At 38.9% G+C, this 24,838-nt stretch overlaps 1 protein-coding gene across 5 annotated transcripts in view; it reads left to right on the top strand.

Annotated features, from left to right (window-relative positions):
* The window catches only part of GPR19 (G protein-coupled receptor 19), a 65,105-nt gene that overhangs the window by 20,493 nt on the left and 19,774 nt on the right, over positions 1–24,838 (top strand). For 3 of the 5 annotated variants that reach the window (XM_056799164.1, XM_056799163.1, XM_056799160.1), the window contains exon 2: positions 13,424–13,580. The gene's annotated coding sequence lies outside the window, so the exon portion shown is untranslated. Of the gene's footprint in view, positions 1–10,380; positions 12,404–13,423; positions 13,581–24,838 lie in introns of those variants that run through there. The other 2 variants (XM_056799162.1, XM_056799161.1) reach the window with 2 other exon arrangements.

Below are 24,838 nucleotides of genomic sequence, written 5' to 3'. Positions count from 1 at the left end.
TTGGTCAAGTTTTCTCTGGCAATTCCCCACCCCAATGAAATTTCCATTCCATTCCCTCCTTCCCTTTTACTTTCTCCAAAAAATGGTTGCCTATACTGATTACACAGAAATGATTTCATAGCTCTGCTGATCAATAGACTGACAGATAGACTGGTCCTGGGACAAAATGGCTATAGAGAACTCCCTTCATGAGAAAAATCTCTACCAAATGGGCTGGAGTTTCATAGAGCACTGAGAAGTTAATTAACTTGCCAAAAGTCACCAAGTATCTTAGGCAAGATTCAAACTTTCTCATACTAGGTCTAGCAATCGATCCACTTTTTCAGAGTCAGTACAAAGATATTTTTATATGTGTGTCCATATACATAGTGTAAATTCTGGACATTTACATATGGATTCTGAGATTCTGTCTGGGACTTATGTTCCCTTCCTACTAGATTGTTTTGCTTAAAAAATATAACATAACCGTTCAATTAATATCTATTCATTGACATGATTTTAATTATTAGCTGAATAAAACTTTAGGGAAAATCTAGTCCAACCCCTTCATTTAATGTATTAGGAAATTGAAACCTGAATAGCTAATTTACCAAAGGTTACACAGAACCAGGATTCAAACCCATATCCTCCAACTCCAAATCCAGTATTCTTTCCATATGTATATAACAGGATACCTTTGAGAAGGTCTCTTACCTTTATTCCTTCTAGGTCTTCCTTCCTTCCTTCCTTCCAACCCTCACCTTTCATCTTAGAATCAATATCGTGTATTGGTTCAAAGACAGAAGAGTGGTAAGGGCTAGGCAGTGGGGATTAAGTGACTTGCCCAGGTTCACACAGCTAGGAAGTGTCTGAGTTCAGATTTGAACCCAGGATCTCCCATTTCTGGGCCTAGCTCATTTCACTGAACCACCTAGCTATCCCCTTTCTAAGTCTTTCTTTTAGCAAATTCTGATTCTGTTGAGGTTGGGAGAACTCAGCTTGATTGAAGTTTGGATTAAGTTCATTTTCCCCCTCCATTTCTTTTTGCTCACAAATCACATTTCTGACCTAAAAACCATGATGGTTGTGCTTCACGTCGCTAATGGAACAGAAACTCAGATTTGCTAGACCATTTGTGGCCGCTGGAGGACAGGAGAGCTTCAGTAATAAGACTGACTGTATAAGGCTTAGCAGAGTGTATAAAAGGACTCCCACAGCACCTGTGACAGTACAAACCGCACACAAGAGGGCAGCAGAAGGTCAACACGATGACATTTCACCGGTCGTTTCATTCATAATTTTAAACCAGTCCATTGCTTTGGATCCTCATGACATCCCCATAATACTTTATAGCTGTGTATAGGCAGTGCCAGCAGACGTTAGGAACAAATTAAGTTTTCTGACAATCTTAATAGATTGTATTTACATAGTGCTTTAAGGTTCACCAAATACTTTACAAATATTATCTCATTTAATCCTCACAATAACCCTTGGAGGTAGACAACAACATTTCCCCAATTTTATACAGGGGAAACTGAGGCAGACCAAGGTTAGGTGACTTGTCCAGGGTCACACAACTGGGACATGCCAACAGTTGAGGCTCAGGTCTTCCTATCTCCAGTTCTAGCATTCCCTCTACTGCCTAAAAACAATGAAAAAAAAATCCATCAATTCATCTATTGGAATTATAAGTTAACTGGCCATTGCCCTCAATGAAAACAACTGAACAACACAGAAAAGAATCTTGATGACTTTCAGTCAAGATTGCAACGTGGGTAGCTCAGTGGACTGAGAGCCAGATCTACAGATGGGACATGCTGGGTTCAAATCTGACCTCAGATGCTTCCGAGGTGTGTGACGCTGACCAAGTCACTTGATCCCATTTGCCTAGCCTTCACCACTCTTTTGTCTTAGAACCGATACTAAAACAGAAAGTATGGGCTTAAAAAAAGATTACAACATGAAAGATCATATAGGAGCCCAGCTCTCCCACACAAACCATAGATAATATATGAAAAAGACCCTGCAAAGACCTTATAAAGAAATTCAAATAGAAAAAGAAATAAGCTCTCTAATCCAAAACTTACATAGTGCTTTAAGGTTCACCAAATATTTTACAAATATTATCTCATTTAATCCTCACAATAACCCTTGGAGGTAGACAACAACATTTCCCCAATTTTATACAGGGGAAACTGAGGCAGACCAAGGTTAGGTGACCACCACCCCCAGTGAGAAGCTGTGGAAGCTGTTAGAAGGGTCACACAAATGGGCTGGGAGGAAAAGTTTGGCAGGAACTATTTTAGGGAAGCCACCATCAAGGATCTCAGACTCACTCTCTACCCTAACCTCCCTTGGCAGGGACCAAAGCTGAAAATGGTAGGTCCCCAGTTAAGTGACTGTTTATCCTGCATATAACGAGCTTGTACACAGTTGTTTGTACATTGTTACCCACATTACATCCTGTTTCTTTTGGTCCCTGCAGTGGCCTCATAGAAGTCAGCACTAGCTTTAGCCTGTTATCCTAGCCTCTACTACTATACTACTCTTTTTTTTTTAACCTTTACATTCTGTCTTAGTATCAATTCTAAGACAGAAGAATGGCAAAGACTAGGTAATTGGGGTTAAGTGACTTGCCCAGGGTCACACAGTGAGAAAGTTTCTGAGGGCAGATTTGAACTCCAGTTCTCTCAATGCCAGGCCTGGCACTCTATCTACTGTGCCACTTAGTTCCCTACCCCTTTAGCACTTGACCAGATTTCCTTGCATTGTCTCCTTCTGGGAGATGCCAACTCCTGCAACATCCCTTCCTTTAACTTAGTGCATCTTGGAACCCCAAATTCACAACTAATAATGGAGTATTTTAAATGGTAAATGCCATTTTCAATGTAAAAGAAATCATTTCTACAGAACAGACTATAACAACTCCTCAGGAAGTTCCCAAAGCATTTCTAAAAGTAAAGGATGCCCTCCAATTTGTACATGATCTGAAAGAAATTTTCCTTAAGTTACAGAGTGAAGTATTGCCATCAGTGAGCAAATTGAAATCACGATATCAAAACCACAAAGTGATTTTCAAGTGGCCCTTAAGAAAACTAAAGCAAAATAGAAATCTGCCTGCCAAGTTAAGTAAGCCTAGTACAGTGACATTAGGTACTGAACTCTACACCCTACATCAGAGCCAAACCTATGGTTCCTCAGATCCAACATTCCATTTCTTTTTGTGTGTGCTCCCATGAATACTTTCTCCTCTGGCTGGAATGTACTTACTCCCTCCTCTTTGCCTATGTAAGAAGGAAAGAAATTTCTGGGCCATCATTCTGAGCTGAAGATCCAGACTTTAACTGTGGAAATTAAAACTGGAGTCTCACCATGCCCAGTTGTGGCAAAGACCCCTGTGTTTTATAGGTTTGTGGCAGTTACTAAGCATATGTGATTAAGAAGACAAAATATCCATCCAGAGTGTGTTAAAACATGTTATAACATTTGGTAACTAGTTTTGATCACATTTGATAAGAAGTAATAAGTTCTAGTATAAGGTCAAAGTAACCTACCTTGGCCATAATACTCCGGGGGCCTGTCAAGTGAGTCCAAATCTTCACAAGATCAAACACCACCTGGACATGCCAGGGTTGTTTTCTAATGATCTCATCAGCTCAGCTGTGCCCTCTCCATTCCAAATGAGTACAGCTCCTTTCCTACTGCATGAGTTTCAGCTTCCCTAGATAACGACACACACCTGAAGTTTTTATTCCTCCGACAGAAGCTCTTAATCCAATTAGTTGTTCTACTATACACCAAACTTTATCCTTTCTAAAACTATGGTTAACAATACATTACTATAATTGATATATTCAACACAGTTTAATAACTGGCTCCAACTCTTTCTAAAAATCATACTTGCAGTTACATCTACTTTTACCTTGAAGAATCCACTTTCTTCAAAGCTCGGCTCAAGTGGCATCTCCTGTAGGAAACTTCTCTGTAACCTTCTAGTGTTCTTCCTCCCAGGAAGATATACAAAGTAGATATTAAACTATTATCTACCCCAATTTTCTGTAAATGTAGAAGGAATGTTGGTGAAAGGGAAAGGCCAGTGGATTCAGATTTAGAGCATATGGGCTCAGGTCTCAGGTCTGCTGCTTGCTACCTTGGTAACCTTCTGCTAGTTATTTATGCTTTATAGGCCAGTTTCTTCATATGTAAAATGAGGAAGCTGAACTCAGTGGCCTCTAATGCCCCTTCTTGTTCTAAATCTTTGGTCCTGGGAACTTCTGTTGTTTTTTCCGAATAGAATGTAAATTCTTGAATGCAGGGACCATTGAGTGCAGCACCTAGCACACTGTAGGGACTTGATTTGTTCTCATTCAATCATTTCAGTTGTGTCCAACTCTTCATGATCTGGTTTGATGTTTTCTTGGCAAAGATACTGGAGTGATTTGCCAGTTTCCTTTTCCAGCTCATTTTATAGTTGAGGAACTGAAAGCAAACAGGGTTAAGTGACTTGGTCAGGGTCACAGAACTAGTAAGTTTCTGAGGCCAGACTTGAATCCACACTGTATCCCAGAACTCTGCCTTATGTAGTAAATTGAATTAATATGAAAATTATACTGTTATATCTTTTCTCTCTTTTACTGTCAAACTCCTAAAAGAATAATCTACATTTCCTTCTGTGCCATTCACTCACTTCTCAGTCCTTTACAATCTGGTTTCTTTTCCTACAGTTTAACTAAAAACTACTCTTTCCAGGATTGCCAGTGATCTCTTACATGCCTCCATCTAGATATTTACTAGACATTCTCCTCCTTGCTTTCTCAGTAGCCTTGAATACTGATCTACCTTCTCCTCCTAGACACTCTGTACTGGTTCTTCTACTTATCTAATTGTTCCTCTCAACTTCCCCCTAATTGTGAGTGTTTCTTAGGTTCTGTTTTGAATATTCTTCTTTTCTCTCTGTATATTCCCTTTCTTAGATATTTTGTCATCTCCATAGGGTTTAAGTATCATCTTCAGTCAAATGATGTATCAATCTGTATATATTCCCATTCCCAATATCTCTCCTAATCTCTAGTCACTTATCAAATGACTACAAGATAAGTCTTCCTAAATGTTTTATAGGACTTTCAAAATAAAGTCCACAAAGTAACTCATTATCTATCCACAAGCCTGTCCCTTCTACAAACCTATTTCTATTGAAGGCATCAATCAAGAAGCATTTGTTTATTAAAAAGCTACTATGAGGGACATAGTCAAGATGGCCAAAGCAGCAAAAGTCCAGACCTCTGTGAAAACCCTTCCACACCTATCAAAAACAAAGTGTTTCCAGGGCACAGAAAACCAAATCTAACAGGACAGAGTCAGGGGACTCTCCTGCTCCATTCAACTTAAAAGGTACACAGAGAAGGCTGAATTCTCATGTTTAAGGAAAAGGAAGAAGGAAGGTCCCAGGACCCCTCCTCCACCTACTGTGCTGAGTCTCCAGCTGTAACTGGAATCTCCAGGCAAGGGCTCCAGCCCAGAGGGAGTGCCTTGCTGCCATAGCTGTGCCACTTACTACAGCCAGCAGGGAGGCAGATGGAAGAGAGTTGTGGAGGGAAAGCAACCTAATCACAGCCACCACTCCCCATCTTGGGCCTCTACTTCTCAAGGTTTTGGCCTCAGGGCACATTCAGCTCTGCTGCTCAGCCCCACCCCAACTTAATTTAGTCTATCAATAGGGCAGAAAAGAAGCCTTCAGGGGGCAGGGAAACTCAATCTTCAATACCCTTCCCCACCAACTGGCCTGAATCCTGCTGACTTGGATCCCAGGGTGAAGGCTGCAACTGCCACAGAATACCTTGATAACAGGGCAGGAAGCCCAGCTCCCTTCAGCCTCCACACCTTCACCTACACCTTCAGCTTCTGCTGCCAGCTGGAGATGATCTGACCTCAGGGTTCATTAATACTCCATCAGCCTAATCTAGCCAATTGGCAGAGCAGAGAAGAAGGTCCTTTAGGACAGAATAGCCCAAACTCACAGATCCCAAATAAACAGAGGAGTAAGATGATAGCCAATGATGGGGGAGGAAAAAATATAAAAAAAATATTAAAAAAACATAAAAAGAAAAAAGAAATTATAATTGACAGCTTCTTTCCTGGTAATGAACCAAGAGCAAATGGAACAGAGGAGGACTTAAGGAACACCAAGCAAAAAACTCAGAAACTCCAGGGAATTGGACTCAGGCTTTGGAAGAATTCAAAAAACAATTAAGAGAGGCTGAAGACAATTGATAAAAAGAATTTAAAAAGCAAAACAAGTCATCTGGAAACAGAGGCACATGAACTAAAACAAGAAAATAGTGTCTTGAAAGCCAGAATTGTCCAGATTGAAAACAAGGCAAAGAAAGTAAAAGATGACCTACAAAGAAAAACAAATCAGAAGGAGAAGGATGACCTAAAATCCAGGGATGAAATTCAGTCTTTAAAAATTAGAATCCACAACCAAAAGCAAATGACTTCACAAGGCAGCAAGAGTCTATAAAACAAAATCAAAAGAATGAAAAAATTGAGGAAGAAACACCTCATTGCTAAAACTACAGACTTGGAAAATAGATCCAGAAGAGACAACTTAAGAATTATTGGATTACCCAAAAAAAATATGACAGAAGAAAAAGCCTGGACATCATTATACAGGAAATTATCCAAGAAAACTGCCCCAACATTCTTAAACAAGAGGCAAAAGTGGAGATTGAAACAATCCATAGATCACCTCCTGCATTTAATGCCAGGAATGTTGACATTTGCCCAGGAATGTTATAGCCAAATTCAAGAACTACCAGACCAAGAAAAAGATACTACAACCTGCTAAGAAGAAACCATTCAGATATCATGGAACCACAAGTAGGCTAACACAGGACCTGGCTGCACTGGAAACACTGGAAGGCATGGAATATGATATTCTGGAAAGCAAGGGAACTGGGTCTATAACCAAGAATCAACCACCCAACAAAATTAACTATATTCTTGCAGGGGAAAGTATGGCCATTTAATAAAAGAGAAGACTTCCAAGCATTCATAAAGAAAAGACCTGACTTAAGTAGAAATTTTGATGCCCAAACACAGAACTCAAGAGAATCACCAAAAGGTAATTAAGAAAGGGAAAAAAAAAACTTTTTTAAGGAATCCAATAAGTTCAAATGATTTGTACTCCTATAAGAAAAGATGATATTGGTAACTCTTAAAAATTGTTATTATCATCAGGGTACCTAGAAGAAGTATACATAGAACAGTGACAAACTATATAGGATGAAATGTAAAAAAAAATTATGTATATGTACATATATATATGTATATATATAAACTAGGGGTAAAAAAGAAGATAATACTAAGAGAAATGGGGAAAGAAATAAAATGGGATAATTTTATATTTCATAAAGAAGCACATGAGGGGGGCAGGGAGAAGACCAATACAATGGAAGGAAAGAATTTGGAGACAATTTCCAAGAAAATTTTCATCATTACAGTGGGAAGAGTCAGAAAGGTTCAAATGGAAGGAAAACCTCCAACTCCAAATCCAATCATCATCATCATCAACAATAAAATCTTCAGTACCATCATCAATATCATCATGATCAAAATCATGTTCAACATCATCACCATCATCATCATCATCATCATCATTATCATTATCATCATCATCATCATTATCATATTATCCATCTTTTCCTGGCACAGGAAAGATTTTTGGTGGGTGACCTAATCTAATAGCATACTATGCGTAGTACTGAATGAGAGACAAAAGACCTAAACTCTGGGCTTGAGTGCCACTATGTGTCCTTTGGAGGTAAAAAGAAAGCCTTCTTTTTCCTGGACTCAGTTTCCTCATTTATTCTGAATGAAACTTACCTGGACTCTGCATTAAGTTAATCAATAAAATCAAATAATAAGCCAGTATAAACAAGAAAACTACTATGTCCTACTAACCACTCCCATTTTACCAATTAACCAGCTTCATAATCCCAGTGATCCTTGATTTAATCCTCTTTTTGTTATCCCCTATATCTAGCAATTAGTTGCCAAGTCTTAGTAATTGTATCTCTACAGAATCGTTCTCACAATTTCTTTCTCTGTAATCATATAAGCCCCATCTTAGTTCAAGCCCTCCCTGCCTTTTTTCTGAACAATTATAAAAGCCTCTTAATTAGAATGTTTTCAGTCTTCTCCATGCAATCCATTCTCCACATAATTGCCAAAATAATCTTCCTGAGGTACAAATTGTACCATGTGTTTTCCCCAGCTCAAAAATCTTCAGTGGCTCTCCTTTATCCATAGGATAAAATGCAAATAGTCTGGCATTTAATGCACTCCACAATCTGCCCCCTAATTGCTTTTTTTCCAGCTAGATTGATACCACTTTTCTGCATAAAATTTTCTGTTCCAAAATTGTGGCTTATGATGGTGATGGAATATTATTGTGCTATAAGGAATGATGAACAGGATGATTTCAGAAAAAACTGGAAAGACCTACATGAATTGATGCAGAGTGAAATAAGCAGAACCAGGAGAACATTATACACAGTAACAGCAATATTGTGGAATGATCAAATCTGATAGATTTTGCTACTGATAGACTTTGCAATACAATGATCCAGGGCAACTCTGAGGGACTTATGAAAAAGAATGCTATCCACTTCTAGAGAAAGAACCATTGGAATATAAATGCAGCTGAAAACATAAAACAAAGGAAAAAAATTCTGTTCCAGCTGAACTGTCCTACTAGATGATCCCAAAATTTAACATTCTATTTCCTGTGTCTATGTATTCATCCAAGATATTCCCCATGCCTAGAATGCATTTATCCCTCATCTCTGCCTTTCAGAATACTTGTCTTCTAAAAGGATCAATTCAGATGTCACCTCCACTTTTCTGGAAGCCTTCCCTAATCCTGCTCCTTTGACCCCATAGTTATTCCTGAATGGAATGGAAAGTACTAGAGGGCAGAGACTATCTGTTTTTGGCTTTGTATCCCCCGTATCTAGAATAGTGCTTTGCATGCAATAGTCACTTAAGAAATGTTCATGTTCACTATCCCATTGAGAGCTAAACTAGAAAAGCAAGTGGCTTGTTCTTCACCAAACTTGCTTGCTACAACTATGGCTGTTGTGAACTTCCAGCAGTGGACTACCAGTAACTTCGCATTTTTTGAAACTCAAAAGATCATTTCTATAAATAATACTCATTTACCTCCAATCAGGGAAGAATGAGCACATTAGAGACAAAAGAAACAAAAACACCATGTGTCCAAAGTTACATAGTGACTGACCAGATGCAGGAGGAACTCTACCACCTAGAAGATTTCACCATTTCTTCCTTCTCAATAGAAAGTAGAGAAGGGGAAGGGAGGGGAGAAGGGAGAATAGTAGAAAAGTTAATTCCTCCAATTAAGCCTCTTGTATTGACTCACAGGTCTAGCTTAGAAGCCAATTAAAAGGCTTTTCATTACAAGTCACAGAATACATAATCAGGGTTATCACACATTTCTGGAAGTAGCCTCACCATTCAAACCCTCCATTCAAATTACCAGCAGGTAGAATATAATGTGCTTGCTCTAAAGACTGAGCTTTCATTGTCCAGTCCCCCATAATATTTGCATTATTGAATTTGTTCTGAATTCAGTTTGCCAATTCCAAACTAAATTAGTCCAGCAAAGCAACTTCACTGTACCCAACTTCTTCAATTTCTGTTCCCAAAGAAGTGTTCATTTTGTCCAAATGTGGTCTATGGGTGAAATCCAACTGCTTCTATTTTTGGAGGTTCAATGACCTAAGAATGGTTTTTACATTTTAAAATGCATTCAAACTTTATTTACAAATACAAAGCCATTCTTAGCTCATAGGACCTGCAAAAATATGCATCAGGCTGGATTTGGGCTGTGGGCCAGAGCTCCATTACCTATACCTCTAATTCCTATATTTGTCATAGCTATGGAAGACAGTTATCAGCTGTCTGGGGGCTCACTTGGTTTTTTATGTACTTCCATGAACCTAAAAAATCTAGTAATGGATGACAACATAATTAATATGTCCAGATAATTTTGAGAGCAAAAATCCCATTCTCTGAGTTTCAGATAAAATTATACCAGTCAGAAAATTATTTTGAATACCTTAAAAAGGTGTCCTGAGGGCTTACTGTAAAGAGTCACAAAATGGGAGCTCATTGCAGGTGCTGTTATCAATGACTGTCCTTATTGAGCTCCTTCCCGATCCCTCATACTGGCATTTTCTAAAAGATATATTTAATATACATTTCTAATCATACTTTTCTCTAGCTGCATACGTTCTCTCAGTGCTATCACTTTTCCCACTGGCTTTAAAAAAATACCTTACCTGCTATCTTAGAATCAATTCTAAGTCGGAATTCTAAGGTAGAAGACCAGTAACGGCTAGGCAATTGGGGTTAAGTGGCTTGCCCAAGGTCCCACAGCTAAGAAATGTCTGAGATCAAACTTGAACACAAGACTTTTTATCTCCAGGTCTGGCTTTCTATCCACCAAGCTACCCAGCTGCCTTCTCATCTGTAAATTGTGAAGTATATTAATTTGTAATCGAATAATGATCTCTGAGAATTTTTTAAAGGATCTGAGACTCAAACTAAAAAGAGACCAACTTTACAATATGATTTATTCATTCTGTCTGGTTCATTTTCTTAGGAAAATAAGATATATTTGGGCAAAAGCAAGCTTAAGATTGGAAATAGGAGATAGTGTTATGGGTGTGGAAGGATACCCTTTGGGGTTCGGAAAGGATACCTTTTGCAAGCATGCAATGACTCCAGACTTAGCTTAAAAACAAAAAGAGATTTATTAATTTAGGAAGTAATGTTGAGAGTGGCCAGGAGGATAGCAAGGTAGAACAGCAAGGTTGGGGGCAGTTCCTTGGGAGGACAGCATGAAAGGAAAGGCTGTTCCTCCATGAGGACAGCATGGATGGAGAGGCTGTCCCCCAGACAACATCAGTTCTGGGATTTATATACTCTTCAGATGCTCTGTCCAGGTGTGGACATGACCAGAATGTTAGTCCCTCAGGCATTTGGTGGGGTGGTCATCTGCCTGGAGGCATAGAGATTCATTTCTTTGTCCACCTTAAATCTAGAGGACAAAAGAGGGTAAACATCTCAGGACCCTGGGTGGGGTCATTGGGTGTTTCTAGGTTAAGAGTCACAAGGATGCAAGGGCAAAGGAGTTTTCCCTGATAATAGTTGGCCTGGGTTTCTGGGGGGTACAGTGCCCATGTCAATAGGATAATACATTTTCAACAAGATTTCCACATTGGCTGTCTCTTAAGTGTATATGAAAAGTGTTGAAGCATTTCTGTATATTCAATTCTGTTATGACACTGAGAAGTTATACTGTTTATGTTAAGGATGCAGATTTTGCCTTAACACAAGGAAAAACTTCCTAACTGTTAGCTTAAAATGGAAAGGGCTTAAAAAAAATGGAAAGGGCCAACTTAGAGACATCAAAGGTCTTTAAGGAGTTGTAAAATAACTTAGTCTTGAGTTGTAGTTGAGATTCATGATTTGATTAGATACTGGACTAGATAACCTTTGATTCTCTGTTTTAAAAATTGATTTTTCTAAGTTTTTTTGGTAATGCTCTATTGAATGAAGTTATTTACCCTGAGTCAAGTGTCATTTTAAAAAATAATATATGAAAAGAACATACTCCTTTAGGTAAATTTTTACAAACTGCAAATTTCCCCCAAATGTGTATGCTTATAATTATCTTACAGGTGATTAGAGGTCAGTCAGGCTCCAGTCTTATGGGGAATGACTATTCCTTGCCCCTGATTTTTGACAATGAAATAGTACCTTTCTCAAATTTTTTTATAGTTAATTTTAACTCAATTCTTTAAAAAATGCTAGCACCTCCTGCTGCCTACATTTTAAAGGCATTTTCCATGTTTATTAAAGAAAATAAGATGATTGTCATTCAGTTCTTACAGATCAGATGCAAAGTTTAAGATATTTAGATATTCCATTCTGAATAAGAATCTATTTCTCTTGTTTCCCCTGGTTATTTTGTGAAGCTAGAGTTTTCATCCATTTGCACTTAAATAGCCTCTCTAGGATAGAAGTGATGGGGGATGGGGTGAGTTAAGTTTGCAGTCTCCATATTAATTCTGCAATCTTTTCAGGGTATTGGGTTAGTAACAATCCAGTAGTGAAAGGGCCCATTAGGTAAATTTGGCTTTAAGAATGTTAATTGAAAGTCCCCTTCACCCATTCAATCCTTTTCTCTCTGCCTTTCTTCAGTTGCTGGGGTCCCATGGTGACCATCATTGAAAGAAATCATCCTCTTCAGCAGTTACACAACACCATGGCAACTGGGACATCAGCTGAGCTGGATGGTTGCTAAATACACAGCTAGAGGCTTCCTTCCTACTTTGTAAATCCTACTCTCTGGGAGGCCTCGGGGAAGAGAATAAAGGCTTATAAAAATGCACAAGAACACATCTGTTCACTTGTACCTATATATATATATGGTCTGTCTACAAGAACATGGCTGTAATTCCATACCTATTATGATATTCCTTCCCTATAAAGCCTCTACACACACACACACACACACACACACACACACACACAGATCCAGGTCCAGCATTCCAATTTTTTTTACATGATTTCAGCAGTGTAAATGCTGGAAGATAGGGGGTAATGGGAGTTGGCTGGGGGCAGGGGAGAGGAGTGACCCTTGGTTCAAAGGGAAACGAAGCCCATTGTGCTGCATAATCACTCAATTAATGGAAGGGGCAGTGAGAATCCTAAATACATCTCCTGACTTGGGGTTCCAAGCGGGGCACTGAAGTACACTTTATTTCACCTAATGGTGAAATGGATGAATCCCTTTAATCACCTCTGGGACAATGCTGTCCTTGGTGCTGAAGATGCTGCCCTTCATGAAGTCTGAGTGGGTTGAGACAAGTGAAAGGACTTGCCGGCTCTGAAGTCAGAGGAACTGCTCTTTTCAGTGACCAGACATGGGCTTCATGGTCATTAGAGAGTAGGATGGGATATAGAACTAGCGGGAGAAAGTACTATTTTCATCCCTAATTTGAAAATCTGGGGGAAAACCCAGATGAAAACCTGAGATGGAAAACAGACAAGGAATGGTGGTTTTGTGTGTATATGTGTGTGCTAGTAAAGGCGTCTCTTTTCATACTGAGTTTCTTGCCTAGGATCAACCACTCTAGTTCGGATATTTCTACTGTTTTGTTGTTGAAAGGAAGGGGGTAGGGAGAGAGATGATTAGATTCTTCCACTAAGCCACATGATCGATTTCCCATGTGACACATTCCAGAGCCCTGGAAAGAAAATGGGAGGGGCGTTGAAGAGTGGGGACAGGGACGGGGGCGGGAGGACAGTTTAGTAGTCAACCCTGCAAAACGTCATCTTGTCTCTATACCAGGAAGCAGGCACTGAGCCAGGGCAAAGGCGGAGAATAGACATGAACGTGCTCGAAAGCTTCTACCGTGATCTGTGGCTGTTTGGAGACTCCTGTTCAAGGGGGATTACTGGCAGAGAACACCCAAGGAGAAGACATCTGAGATGAGGTCATGAGTAAGGTAGGTAATAGGTACCCTGCAACAAAAGGATGAATCTGTCTTAGATAACACGGTGTGTTTTTTCTCCTCTAGGAAATTTGGAAATTGAGTCCTACTTGGGTCCTGGTTAGAGTCTTTTAGACTTGAGATTTTATGCAAAGCTCAAGATCAATTTAAGGAAGGCTGAGAGCAGATTTGACAGAGATTGTGTGGGAAAGCTGATCTCTCACTTCCTATAGAAAAGCAAAGAATTCTTTTCCCCTGACTCCTAGAAGGTATACTTGTGTGGGGGAGAGGGGGCAGAAATCACATTGATAAAACCTAATTTTGTTTGCAGTAAATCCAGGGTCCGCCTTTTGATCACTCAGTCTGTGCTGATGTTCCCAGAGGACAGAGCAGTCAGGTCTTTAGGCAGATAGGAGACAGCCTTGTGCCTCACAATTATCCTTAGGTTTTTAGTAATAAGAGATCTTTTACTTTAGGCCAACTCCGAAAGGAAAATTAGAATAATGTGAAACATTAGGATAATATGACTAAGGCAACCACTTGGTTCTCAGAAGTGGAGAGGCTATTTTTGCAACAAGAATCTATTGTAGACATTAATCTTAGTAGAGCTCACCATTTGCACAGAGTGAAATGGAGAATTAGTAAGCACCAGGTTATTTCAAATGACATATAATCAATTTGTTCAATACAGGATTTAAAACAGGTTGATCTGCTAAAAAATGCCTAAAGCAGCATATAGAATGGATTTTGTTCCTTTTTTTAACCCTTACCTTCCATCTTAGACTCAATACTGTGTATTGGTTCCAAGGCAGAAGAGCGGTAAGGGCTAGGCAATGGGGGTTAAGTGACTTGCCCAGGGTCACACAGCTAGGAAGTGTCTGGGGTCAAATTTGAACCCAGGACCTCCCATCTCTGGACCATCCAGCTGCTCCCTTATTTTCCTTTTTAATTACCCCATATATAGGGGGGGGTGGCTGTCTACATAGCCCCCATCACCTAATAATTGGCCATCTTTTCCTTCCTTTTGTTTAGTGTTCTTCTGGCCTGAGTTGAACTGTATGTGGTACCATGGTAACAAAGTTCTAAGAAAGTCTAGGAAAAATTAAAGCTTGGACTAGTCACTAATTTTCTTTTAGCAGTCAAAAAGCATTTATTAATTGTCTATTCTGTGCCCAGCAGCTTGCTAGGTATTGGGAATACAGATATAATGAATGAGACAATCCCTATGGACATGTAATTTACATTGAAATAAGGATGACAATAAATACATAAATATTTACATATATATGTATGCACACACAGAATAAATCCAAACAAATATAAAATAGTTAAATAGTAGGCACTTGTCAAGGAAAAGCATAGCAGTTGGGGGAAATCAGGAAAGGCTTCTTGGAGGTGATACTTGAACTACATCTTCATCAAAGAGAGGGATTCCAAGAGATGAGAGATGTGGAAGCTGAGCACTCTAGGCAAGGAATGCCAATGCAAAGGCTTGAAGACAAGAGATAGAGGCTCCTGTAGTAAGGACAAAAAGATCAGTTTGCCTGAAAAGAATGTTGGAGTGGGATAAATGTCCCCCAAGGCTGGAAAAAATAGGACTGAGCCAAATTGTGAAAAGCTTTAGATGCTAAATAGAGAAACTTATATTTAATCTTAAAGTCGATAAGGAGTTAATTAAATTGATTGTTTAGTAGAATGACAAGATCAGGACTGTATTAAAGGAAAATAACTTTCTCAACAGTGTAAGGATAGGCTGGAGTGCTGAGAAGTGAGGCTGAAAGGCCATCCAGGAGGTTATTCCAATAGTACAGTTGAGAAGTGATGAGAGTCTGAATTAAAATGTTATGGATTTTTTTTTTTTTTAGTAGGGAGTAGGCATTAGATGCAAAATATTTTATGGAGATAAAAACAAAGATTTGACAACTGATTGAACAAGGGAAAGTGAGGTATTGGGGCAGCTAGGTAGTACAGTGGACAGAGTACTGGGTCTTGAGTCAGGAAATATATGACCCCAGGGAAGTCACTTAACCTTTCTGCCTCGATTTTCTCATCTGTAAAATGGGACTAATAATAGCACTTGCCTCTCATGGTTGTTAAGAGGTTCAAATGAAATAAGAATTGTAAAGCACTTGGCACAGTGCCTGGTACATAGTAAGCTCTTTATAAATGTTAGTTATTATTATTACTGCTGAATTTATAAACTTGGAAGACTGGGAGTACCATGGTGCCTTCTACAAAAATTGTGAAGTTTGGAAGACAAAAGGGTTTGAAGGGGAGGATGGAGATAATGAACTCAATTAGAAACATAGTGAATTTGAGATTCTCTGGGACATTTATGCAACCATTAAAAAATTCCACATTTAGAGCCAGGTAGTTTAAGTAGATTGTCAATGAGAGCATTTTATCTGGTTTCTATAGTTAAATAGATTAGAAGTATAAACATATGAAATACATATTAAATATACCATTCAGCATTTTGGTCTGTTGTTTATTTTTTTTAAATAATCCATTGTTATGCTTTCAAATAAGCTAATATTTCCATTGTCCAACTAAAAGATTTTTATGTTTAAATGAGGTAAAGAAAAGGGTTTTGAATCTTTCTCTTTTTCAGCTGTTCTCAATATCCAATCCTTTACATCTGTCTTTTAACTTTCTCCTTCAACTGAAAGTGACCTCTTCAAAGTTCACAATGAATCTCTTCATTGCTAAATCAATGCCTCTTTCTTAATCTACACCCTTCTTGACTTCTCAGCAGCATTTCATACTGTTGACCATCCTTTCTTAGACTCTCTCTCCCTCTCTGCCCCCTACCTACCCCTAGTGGTTGTCTGTTCCCTCCTATACCAAATACAAACTTCTCTGGCATTTCAAGCCCTTCTAACTGACCTTTCCAGCCTTTTTACACATGCCAAAGTCCAGACAATCGGCCTCTTACTTTTCTGTTCCTCATCTAGAGCACTCCATCCCTTTTCTCTGCATTTTTATATAGGCTGGTTGCCCACTGTGCCTGGAATACACACTTTCCTTCCTCCGATCTCTTAAGCCCCTTAGTTCCTTAAACTGCTTAGTTCAAGTGTCACTTCTTACAGGAAGTCTATTCTGATTCCCCTAGTTGCTATCACCTTCCTTTCTGCCCCCTAAAATTTTTAACAGTATTATTTTGCATACTGTATATTTTACATATAATTTTACAAATATATTGCCTCCCTTTACAGAATGTAAACTACTTAATAACAAAAACTGTTTCATTTTTGTCTTTGTAAGCCCAGAATCTAACACATAGTAGGTGCTTAATAAATGTTGGTTGGTTGTTGGTATTGCCAGACCCACACTTTTGTGAGAGACTAAAGCCATTTTTTTTCTCCATTGATAAAAATGGATTCTTCTGACTCTGACCATAGAAAGTATGGTTTATGTTGGATTTATCCTGAGCATATTGAGCAAAGCAAATAAATCTATGATATAAACAGGAAAGGAATGGACCAGATGTCAAGTTATGTAAGATTCTTCTCCAAATCAGGTTCTAGGATGCCGTGTTTCTATTTTTCTTAAAAGGACCTTCATCTCATGAAGAAGTTCTTAGCTTTGTTCATGCCATGAACCCCCTTGGCAGGAGTCTTTGGACTCCTCGGAATAAATACATAAAACCAAATATGGAGAATTATGAAAGAAACCAATTATATTGAAATAGTTATCAAATAGTTAAATATATTTATATATCCTAAATTAGGAATCTCTTCTATAAAGCCTCACTCTCCTCTTCCACCATAGACCAAAACAAATTCTACTCATCTGCTCACTAATTCACCACTAGAGTATTATTCTCTAAGCTTAATGATGAATAATATCATAGGTTCAGAACAGAAAGAATCCTCTGATGTCATCAATATAGCCCCTTTTCTTAATAAACAAGGAAACTAGGACCTAGGAAAGCTCATCAACTTGCCCAAGGGCATACAGGTAGTTCTAGAGTCTAGACAAAGTTTTATCCTTTGTATAAATGAAATACTTGTAAAAATGTTTTCTTGTGTGTAAAGGGGACAGAATAAGGAGATTTGAAGACCTGAATATGAGAATAAATGGGCTCTATCAAAGATTTTTAAAAATACATAGAATGTGAAGACTTGGGCAATGAAAACCAAATTTGCCTAGTTTATTATTTTGCTCAAGGGCTGCCTTGCTGCCCCAGATGAATATCCTTCTCTATTTTTCTCTAATGTGTCTCTCAAATGTTTGTCTTAAACTTTACTCTAAAAGCTTCTCAACTAATCAGAGGATTTCAGAGTTGTAAGGGATGTCAAAGGCTACCTGGTCCAATCCAAACCTGAAAATAAATCCCCTTTAGAGTAACTCTAAATCTAAGATTCTATGACCATGGTAGAGTATAGCAGGACTATTATCTCCTAATTCCTCTAAGCTGTTTCTCTTAATGTAGCCCAAAATTACATTCATATCACAATATAAATTCAAACTAAGCTTTCAGTTCATTATTCAATCACTCAATCTGGTAGTTAGCAAACTAACTATTTACAATGCTTATACTGGTAATGAAAAGCTGGTTAATAAAGAAAAAGGGAAAACAAGTCCCTGCTCTCAAGGAACTTATGTTCTAATGGGGTAAATGACATATGCATAAATAGTTCTATACATCATAACTCCCATATCTTTTTCCATACACACGTTTTTCAAATGTTTGACCATGCCACACCTAATTCTTGTATCTGTCAGGCTGATTTTTCTCTTCTAAATGTAAGGCTTTTTCCATACCCCTTTTAAATTCATATTACATTTGGTCTGTCTTTTTTGGATCTTTACTCTTAATGTGTTAGCTCTCCCTGCCAATTCTGTGTTATCTGCAGATTTGATAAGCGTGCTTTCTATGCCTAGATCCAAGTCATTGATTAAAGTATTAAACAGTCCATAGATATTTTTTGAGCAAGGTCAGAGCTGGCAAATCTGCTGTTTCCACTAAGTAGGTTGAGATCTAGCTCTAGAAAGAGCTTGAAGAACATTTGGAAGGCAATATCAACAAAGTAAAAGTTACAAAATCCAGTGTGAAAATAAACCTTGAGTTCCCAGCACTGTGCTTTGTATACAGTCTGAGTGAGTTGGTAGGGGGGTTAGTGGAGTGGAGTAAGGATGGTAAATCTTTGTTGAATAAATGCATATTGACTGTAAATTAAGACCATACCGGATTAGCAAGGTGGCTCCATGGATAGAAATCCAGGTCTGGACTATGGAGGACCTAAGTTCAAATTTGGCCTCAGATATTTCCTATCTATATGACCCTGGATAAGTCACTTAACCCCATTTGCCTAGCCCTTGCCTTTCTATCTTAGTGTTGTTACTGGAAAAGAAAGTAAGGATTTCATTTTTAGAAGGAAAAAATACATCTGGAGGAACACTCAATTAATTAAACTGAATTAACTATATATGCCCACAATATCTGCCAACAAGGTCATGAGTAGCTTCTGCTACAACTCACTCCTTGAACACACAAAAGATGTTCAATAATAGTCTGATGAAAGAAAAAATACAAGAAAAGAAACTATGGGTTCAATGTCCATAGGATGAAAGACCATGTGACATTTGGAGGCTCACACCTTTTTTATTTTTAGCATTTCCTATTTATCTATAGGCTTAGATAAATAAAAGAGATTATAGAATCATTGAGTCTCAGAGTTGGAGGGCATCTGGAAGAAGCTACCATTTCAACCTCCTATCTCATACACAAAGCACTTATACAATACCTCCGCAACATCATAATTTAGTCTTTTCTGGAATGTCTCTAAAGATGGGGAGCTCACAAAGCTGGCCAAAATCCATTTCTGTATTTTCATAATAATTTGGAAGTTCATCCTCAAATAGAATTAGAATCTGTTTCATTATAACAAATGAATGAAAAAGTATGAATGTTCAAAGCACAGGGCTAAGTGCTAGAGATCCCAATACAGAGAGTGATTGCTCTGCCCTTTAAAATCTTGCTCTCAGGGGGCAGCTGAGTGGCTCAGTGGATTGAGAGCCAGGCCCAGATGTGGGAGGTTCTGGGTTCAAATGTAACCTCAGATACTTCTCAGCTGTGTGACCCTGGGCAAGTCACTTGACCCCCATTGCCTAGCCCTTACCACTCTTCTGCCTTAGAACCAATACACAGTATTGATTCCAAAATGGAAAGTACGGATTTAAAAAATAAATAAAATAAAATCTTGCTCTCTAACAGAAGAAGACAACACATATAGGAGAACTATGGGCAAGGAAGGGTGAAACCATTTGGATTCCGAATGGAGTCACAGGCCAGATTGAATGATGTGTCTTTTCTCTAAGCCCTGGAGATAATCTTTGTAAAAAGAGCCTTGCACGGTGCCTGGCTGGCACATGTTTAAGTGCTATATAAATACACATTCCCTTCCCTTTACTACAATGGTAATATCCATTCGATCAATGTTCATAGAACAAGGGGTGCAAAGGAGAATGGAGGGCAGGAGAAGAATGTTTGTGCTGGCACAGGAAGAAGATGGTGAGGTTCCGTGGCTAGGGCTGGCCAGAAGAAATGATTTCTTATATATGAACAAAACCTATCCCAATACCACAACAGGTTTTTGGAGTCATGATAAAGGACAGACAGCTTAGGAAAGTCTGCTGCTGTCCAAGGCAGTCCTCATCTTGCCACACCAGCTCCAGATCCACAAAGCATTCCCGAAAGAAGCAGTGAGTGACAGTGCTCCTGAGGGAATCTTCAGACATTCAACATTCCCTTGGTCTTGGGAACTGTAGCGTTGGTTCCTTTGGGAGCTCTTTGGACACCTGGGCCAATTCCAAGGATGCCAGGAGTGTCCTGGGAGTTCAGGGTATCTGGCAGTGCAACTATAGTTCTTGCATGATTAAAGTCTTACCGTTAGTTTTTTCAGTTTCATCAGTGACCACCTTGTAATGGCAATTTTCTTGTCCAGTAAGGAACTACTTTCTGAAAGGAGCAAAAGGTATACATGATCAGAGCCAGTGCATGTTTTCTCACATTTTTGGCAGATGCCAAATATGCCTCATATTTCATCTAGATTCTGATACCATCTCCCCATCCCCATCATTTATGGATTCAGGAATAAAAGAAGACAATAAAAAAAGTAAAACCAAAAAACATCATACCTATGTAGGACTGGCCCTTTTGGGAAACTCCTTATGACAATTCCAGGGTGACCCAAGACAGCGATTACTTCTTTAGGGCCATATCTATTAAAAAAGGAACAAGTCAGACCAGAGCCTGACTGTACCACGGAGACCCCCTGACTAGGTCCAAAAGCAATGTCTTCAATACATGATGTGCCAAGACAAGCCATCCCCACAGCTGCTCAACCAAATTTTATGATTCTGTTTCCAGGTCCTTCTCTTTTAGCTCGATGAGTCAGAGGGTCTGGGTTCGTATTCTAACTCTAACCACATCACCACCCAGAGCCTTAATTTCCTCAATATTAAATACCATATCAATTCAAGCTGCAATTATTTTATTTCTGGGGAAGTAGGAACAGTAATTGCCCCTGTGCTAAAATTGAATAGATGGCAAAGTACAGCCCAATAAATACTCATTTAAAATATTGGGATTAAGATCCACCCACAATCAGGATCTTTTGTTGTTGTTCAGTCATTTTAGTCCTGTCTGATACTCTGTGATCTCATTTGGCAGAGATACTGGAGTAGTTTGCCATTTCCTCTTCCAGCTCATTTTACAGATGAGGAAACTGAGGCAAACAGGATTAAGTGACTTGTCCAGGGTCACATAGCTAGAAAGTGTCTGAGACCAGATTTGAATTCAGGAAAGTGTCTTCCTGACTTTCCTGGCACTCTATCCACTGCACCACTGAGCTACCCAAATCTGGATCTTAGTGTATAAATTCGTTTATTTCAAGGGCTTTAATAGGGCATACAAATGGATGTTAAAACAAACTGAACATCAACTGGGGCAGTTGGTGTAATGGAAAGAGTGCTAGCTTCAAGCCAGAAGACCTGGCTTGGGGTTCCAGCCCCAGATCTGCTGTTTGTTAGCCTTGTGAATGTGGGCAAATCACTCACTTTAGCTTCAGTTTCAACAGTCAGAGGGGATTAGTTGCATTTTTACTACTTTACACAGGTTGTTTTGAGGAAGGTTTGCTTTGTAAACTGAAAAGCATGCTATAAATATGATCTATTTTTAATAACAGGGTTCAACAATATCTGCTATACAATATTTGCAGTCGCCATGACAATTTCCAGGTGTCGGTAGGGCACATCCAGGAGCTTTGTCTAAAGCTTGAGGCCAGTAGGTGTAGTGTGTAGAGTCTGGAAGACCTGAGTTCAAGTGTGATCTCAAACACTGACTAGCTGGGTGGCCCTGGACAGTCAGTTTCGTCATCAGTAAAATAGATAACAATGGCATCTTGTTGTAAGGATAAAATAAGATAATTACGTTTATGAAGTGATTAGCAAAACTTAAAGCACCTTAGAAAGTCTAGTTGTTATCATTATTATACTTGGTCTTTGGGCATCATTGAAATTCGGCTTCCTCTAGACCTCTTCCTCAGCATGCCAACAATTAACTCTCTGGACCAATGATCAATCTAGATTCAACATGGTCAAACAGAGTAAGCCCTACGCAGAGGAGACAGTTCTTATACCTAAGTGGAGCATTGTACCCAGTATTGGATCCTTCAACTCTGCATGTAATATCTACATTAGATTCATTCCTTTGAATTAGGGTGTTCTCTCCAGAAGGTTCCTGTTATATAAAGAAGGACAAGTTTTAAACACACTGTCACTCATTCATTTTTTTAAACCCTTACCTTCCATCTTGGAATAAACTGTGTATTGGTTCCAAGGCAGAAGAGTGATAAGGGATAGACAATGGGGATTAAGTGACTTGTCCAGGGTCACACAGCTGGAAAGTGTCTGAGACCAGATTTGACTGCAGGTCCTCTTGTCTCTGCCCCTGGCCCTCAATCCACCAAACCACCCAGCTGCCCCACAGTAATTCATTCTTTAACACAAATGAAGCTTTATCAAATTAATCAGTCTTAAAAAGCAGCAACTTTAAGAAAATGGGGAACAGAAGAGTGAAATTTTGGTAAGAGGAAGGACATTGAGAAAGGACTGAAACATGTTCTTCCTGGGAGGAACAAGCCTGGGTAAAGTGCTATCTTGAGAACCTGAAACATTATAGCAGTAGTTGACAAGAGGAAGAAGGAATCTTAAAGAAGAGAAGTATGGGATGAGGGGAAGCAAAGAAATACACTTTATACTCTAAAATTTCGCTTTGGGCTAGATCTATGATAAACCTAATAGACTGAGCAATATGAGGAGAAAGCACAGAGAAATACTCCTCTCTATTTCTTTTCTTTTTTCTTTTGAACCTTGACAATAGTTTTGTGTTTTTTTAAACCCTTACCTTTCATCTTGGAATCAATACTGTGTTTTGGTTCCAAGGCAGAAGAGCAGTAAGGGCTGGACAATGGGGGTTAAGTGACTTGCCCAGGGTCACACAGCTAGGAAGTGTCTGATGCCAGATTTGAACCCAGGACCTCCCATCTCTAGGCCTGGCTCTCAATCCACTGAGCTACCCAGCTGTCCCTGACAAGAGTTTTTTATTTGAAATCGGCTCATGTGAATTCAGGTCCTTCCCCATCCTTGCCCCAATCTCTGTCCCAATCTTTGTGAAAATGGTCCAAACTCTAAGGTGATAGTTTTGTGTCAGTGTACACCTAAATAGCTGGGCAGAAGGGAAATGGGATCAGGCAAAACAGGGTCACAAGCACCTCAAGCCTGGAGGAACCACTTATCCCTAAAAGATAAAGGAGATAAGGTACCTCAAGGCAAGCCTCCCTCAGCTGATAGGCTATTTCTGACTGGTGCTTTCCCCTAGTGGTTGCTGTTATCTTTTCTCTTCTATCCTACTTCTCTTCAGGTTAAAGCTATGTTTACTTTTGGTCAGTTAAACCTATTGAGCCTGGAAAGCTCTTATGTCCAGGAAATAAATCCTCTGGCAGTCTATACTTCTTCATGGGTCCATCTCTATTTTCCTCAACCCTATGACAAAAATTCTGCAAATCTAAACCTCATAAACCCCCAACTATGTCTGCTAAATTTAGATGCAGGAACCTTGTCACACTAGTCTCTTCTATATTTCAAGGTGGGATGGGACTATACATTTAAATTAGGGTTTACAAACCCTAGAACCTTTGTAAGGACTTAATAACCTGGAAATCCTAGTCATCTTCTGAATATGCCAAATGAGAGTGTCTAGAAATAGATGTAGATGGTTCCAAAGAAACCTATAGATGTCTAAAAGGGAAAGTATTTATCTCTTAGTAATATCATCATCCTGCTCTCTGCTATGAACCTCCTTGAGCCCTTCTCTAGTGAACAAAGGTTCAAAACATTATTCTCTACTGGGCAGGTCATCTGAACTGCTCACTGCCACCAGCTAGGATAACAGCGTCTTTTCTTTAACTGTGGCAACTCTGAAAATCTCACAGCTTCAAAGTATTTATCTCTTGATTTTCAGACTTGAGTCAACTCTACCCAGCTCTGTTCCTACAAAAGTCTTTAGAAAAAGCTTGTCTTTTGAACTTCCCATTCCTTCTTCTCCATTGCTACTACTACAAGCTAATATTTACATAGTTTTGTAAAAAGCTTTCCATATGTTATCTCACTTGATCCTCACAGTGACTCTGGAAGGGAGATGTTATTATTATCCCCCATTTTTAAAGGAAGGAACTGAGGCTGAAAGATTAAGTATCTTGGAGGAGTGATATAGCTGGTATCAGGTTTAAACTCAGGTCTTCTTGACTCCAAGTTCAAGCCTCTAACCACTATGCTATCTAGTTGCTTTTCCAAATTAATGTAATGCAATGGACAAAATCTCTATATTTTCAGTGGATCCATCTTTGAATCCTGGTTCTACTACCTACTATCTTTGTGCTATTGGGTGAATCACTATTTAGGGTTCCCCATCTGTAAAATGAGGGCTTTCAACTAAGAGAAGTCTTGGGCCCCTTTTAGCTCCAATTCTATAATTCAACATATTACTGCCTTACTATTACCATTTGGTTTTGCTTACTTCAAAAAAGCATGTTATTTTATTATTGTATTGTCAGGAAATTCTTTTTATTTTCTGTTACATTTTTAGACTTCCCAAATCATTCTCAAGGATTCCAATGAACAAAATGGCAAAGGAGCTGTATGAGCTCAAAACTGTTAATGACATGAGATGAAAAGATGCCTCTTAACTCTCCTTGATGTCTCTTGGG

This window comes from Monodelphis domestica, chromosome 5 (genome assembly GCF_027887165.1).
Source record: "Monodelphis domestica isolate mMonDom1 chromosome 5, mMonDom1.pri, whole genome shotgun sequence".
Lineage (NCBI taxonomy): Eukaryota > Metazoa > Chordata > Mammalia > Didelphimorphia > Didelphidae > Monodelphis > Monodelphis domestica.
The sequence above is the reverse complement of the archived record's forward strand: the minus strand, read 5'-3'. Positions and strand labels throughout refer to the sequence as shown.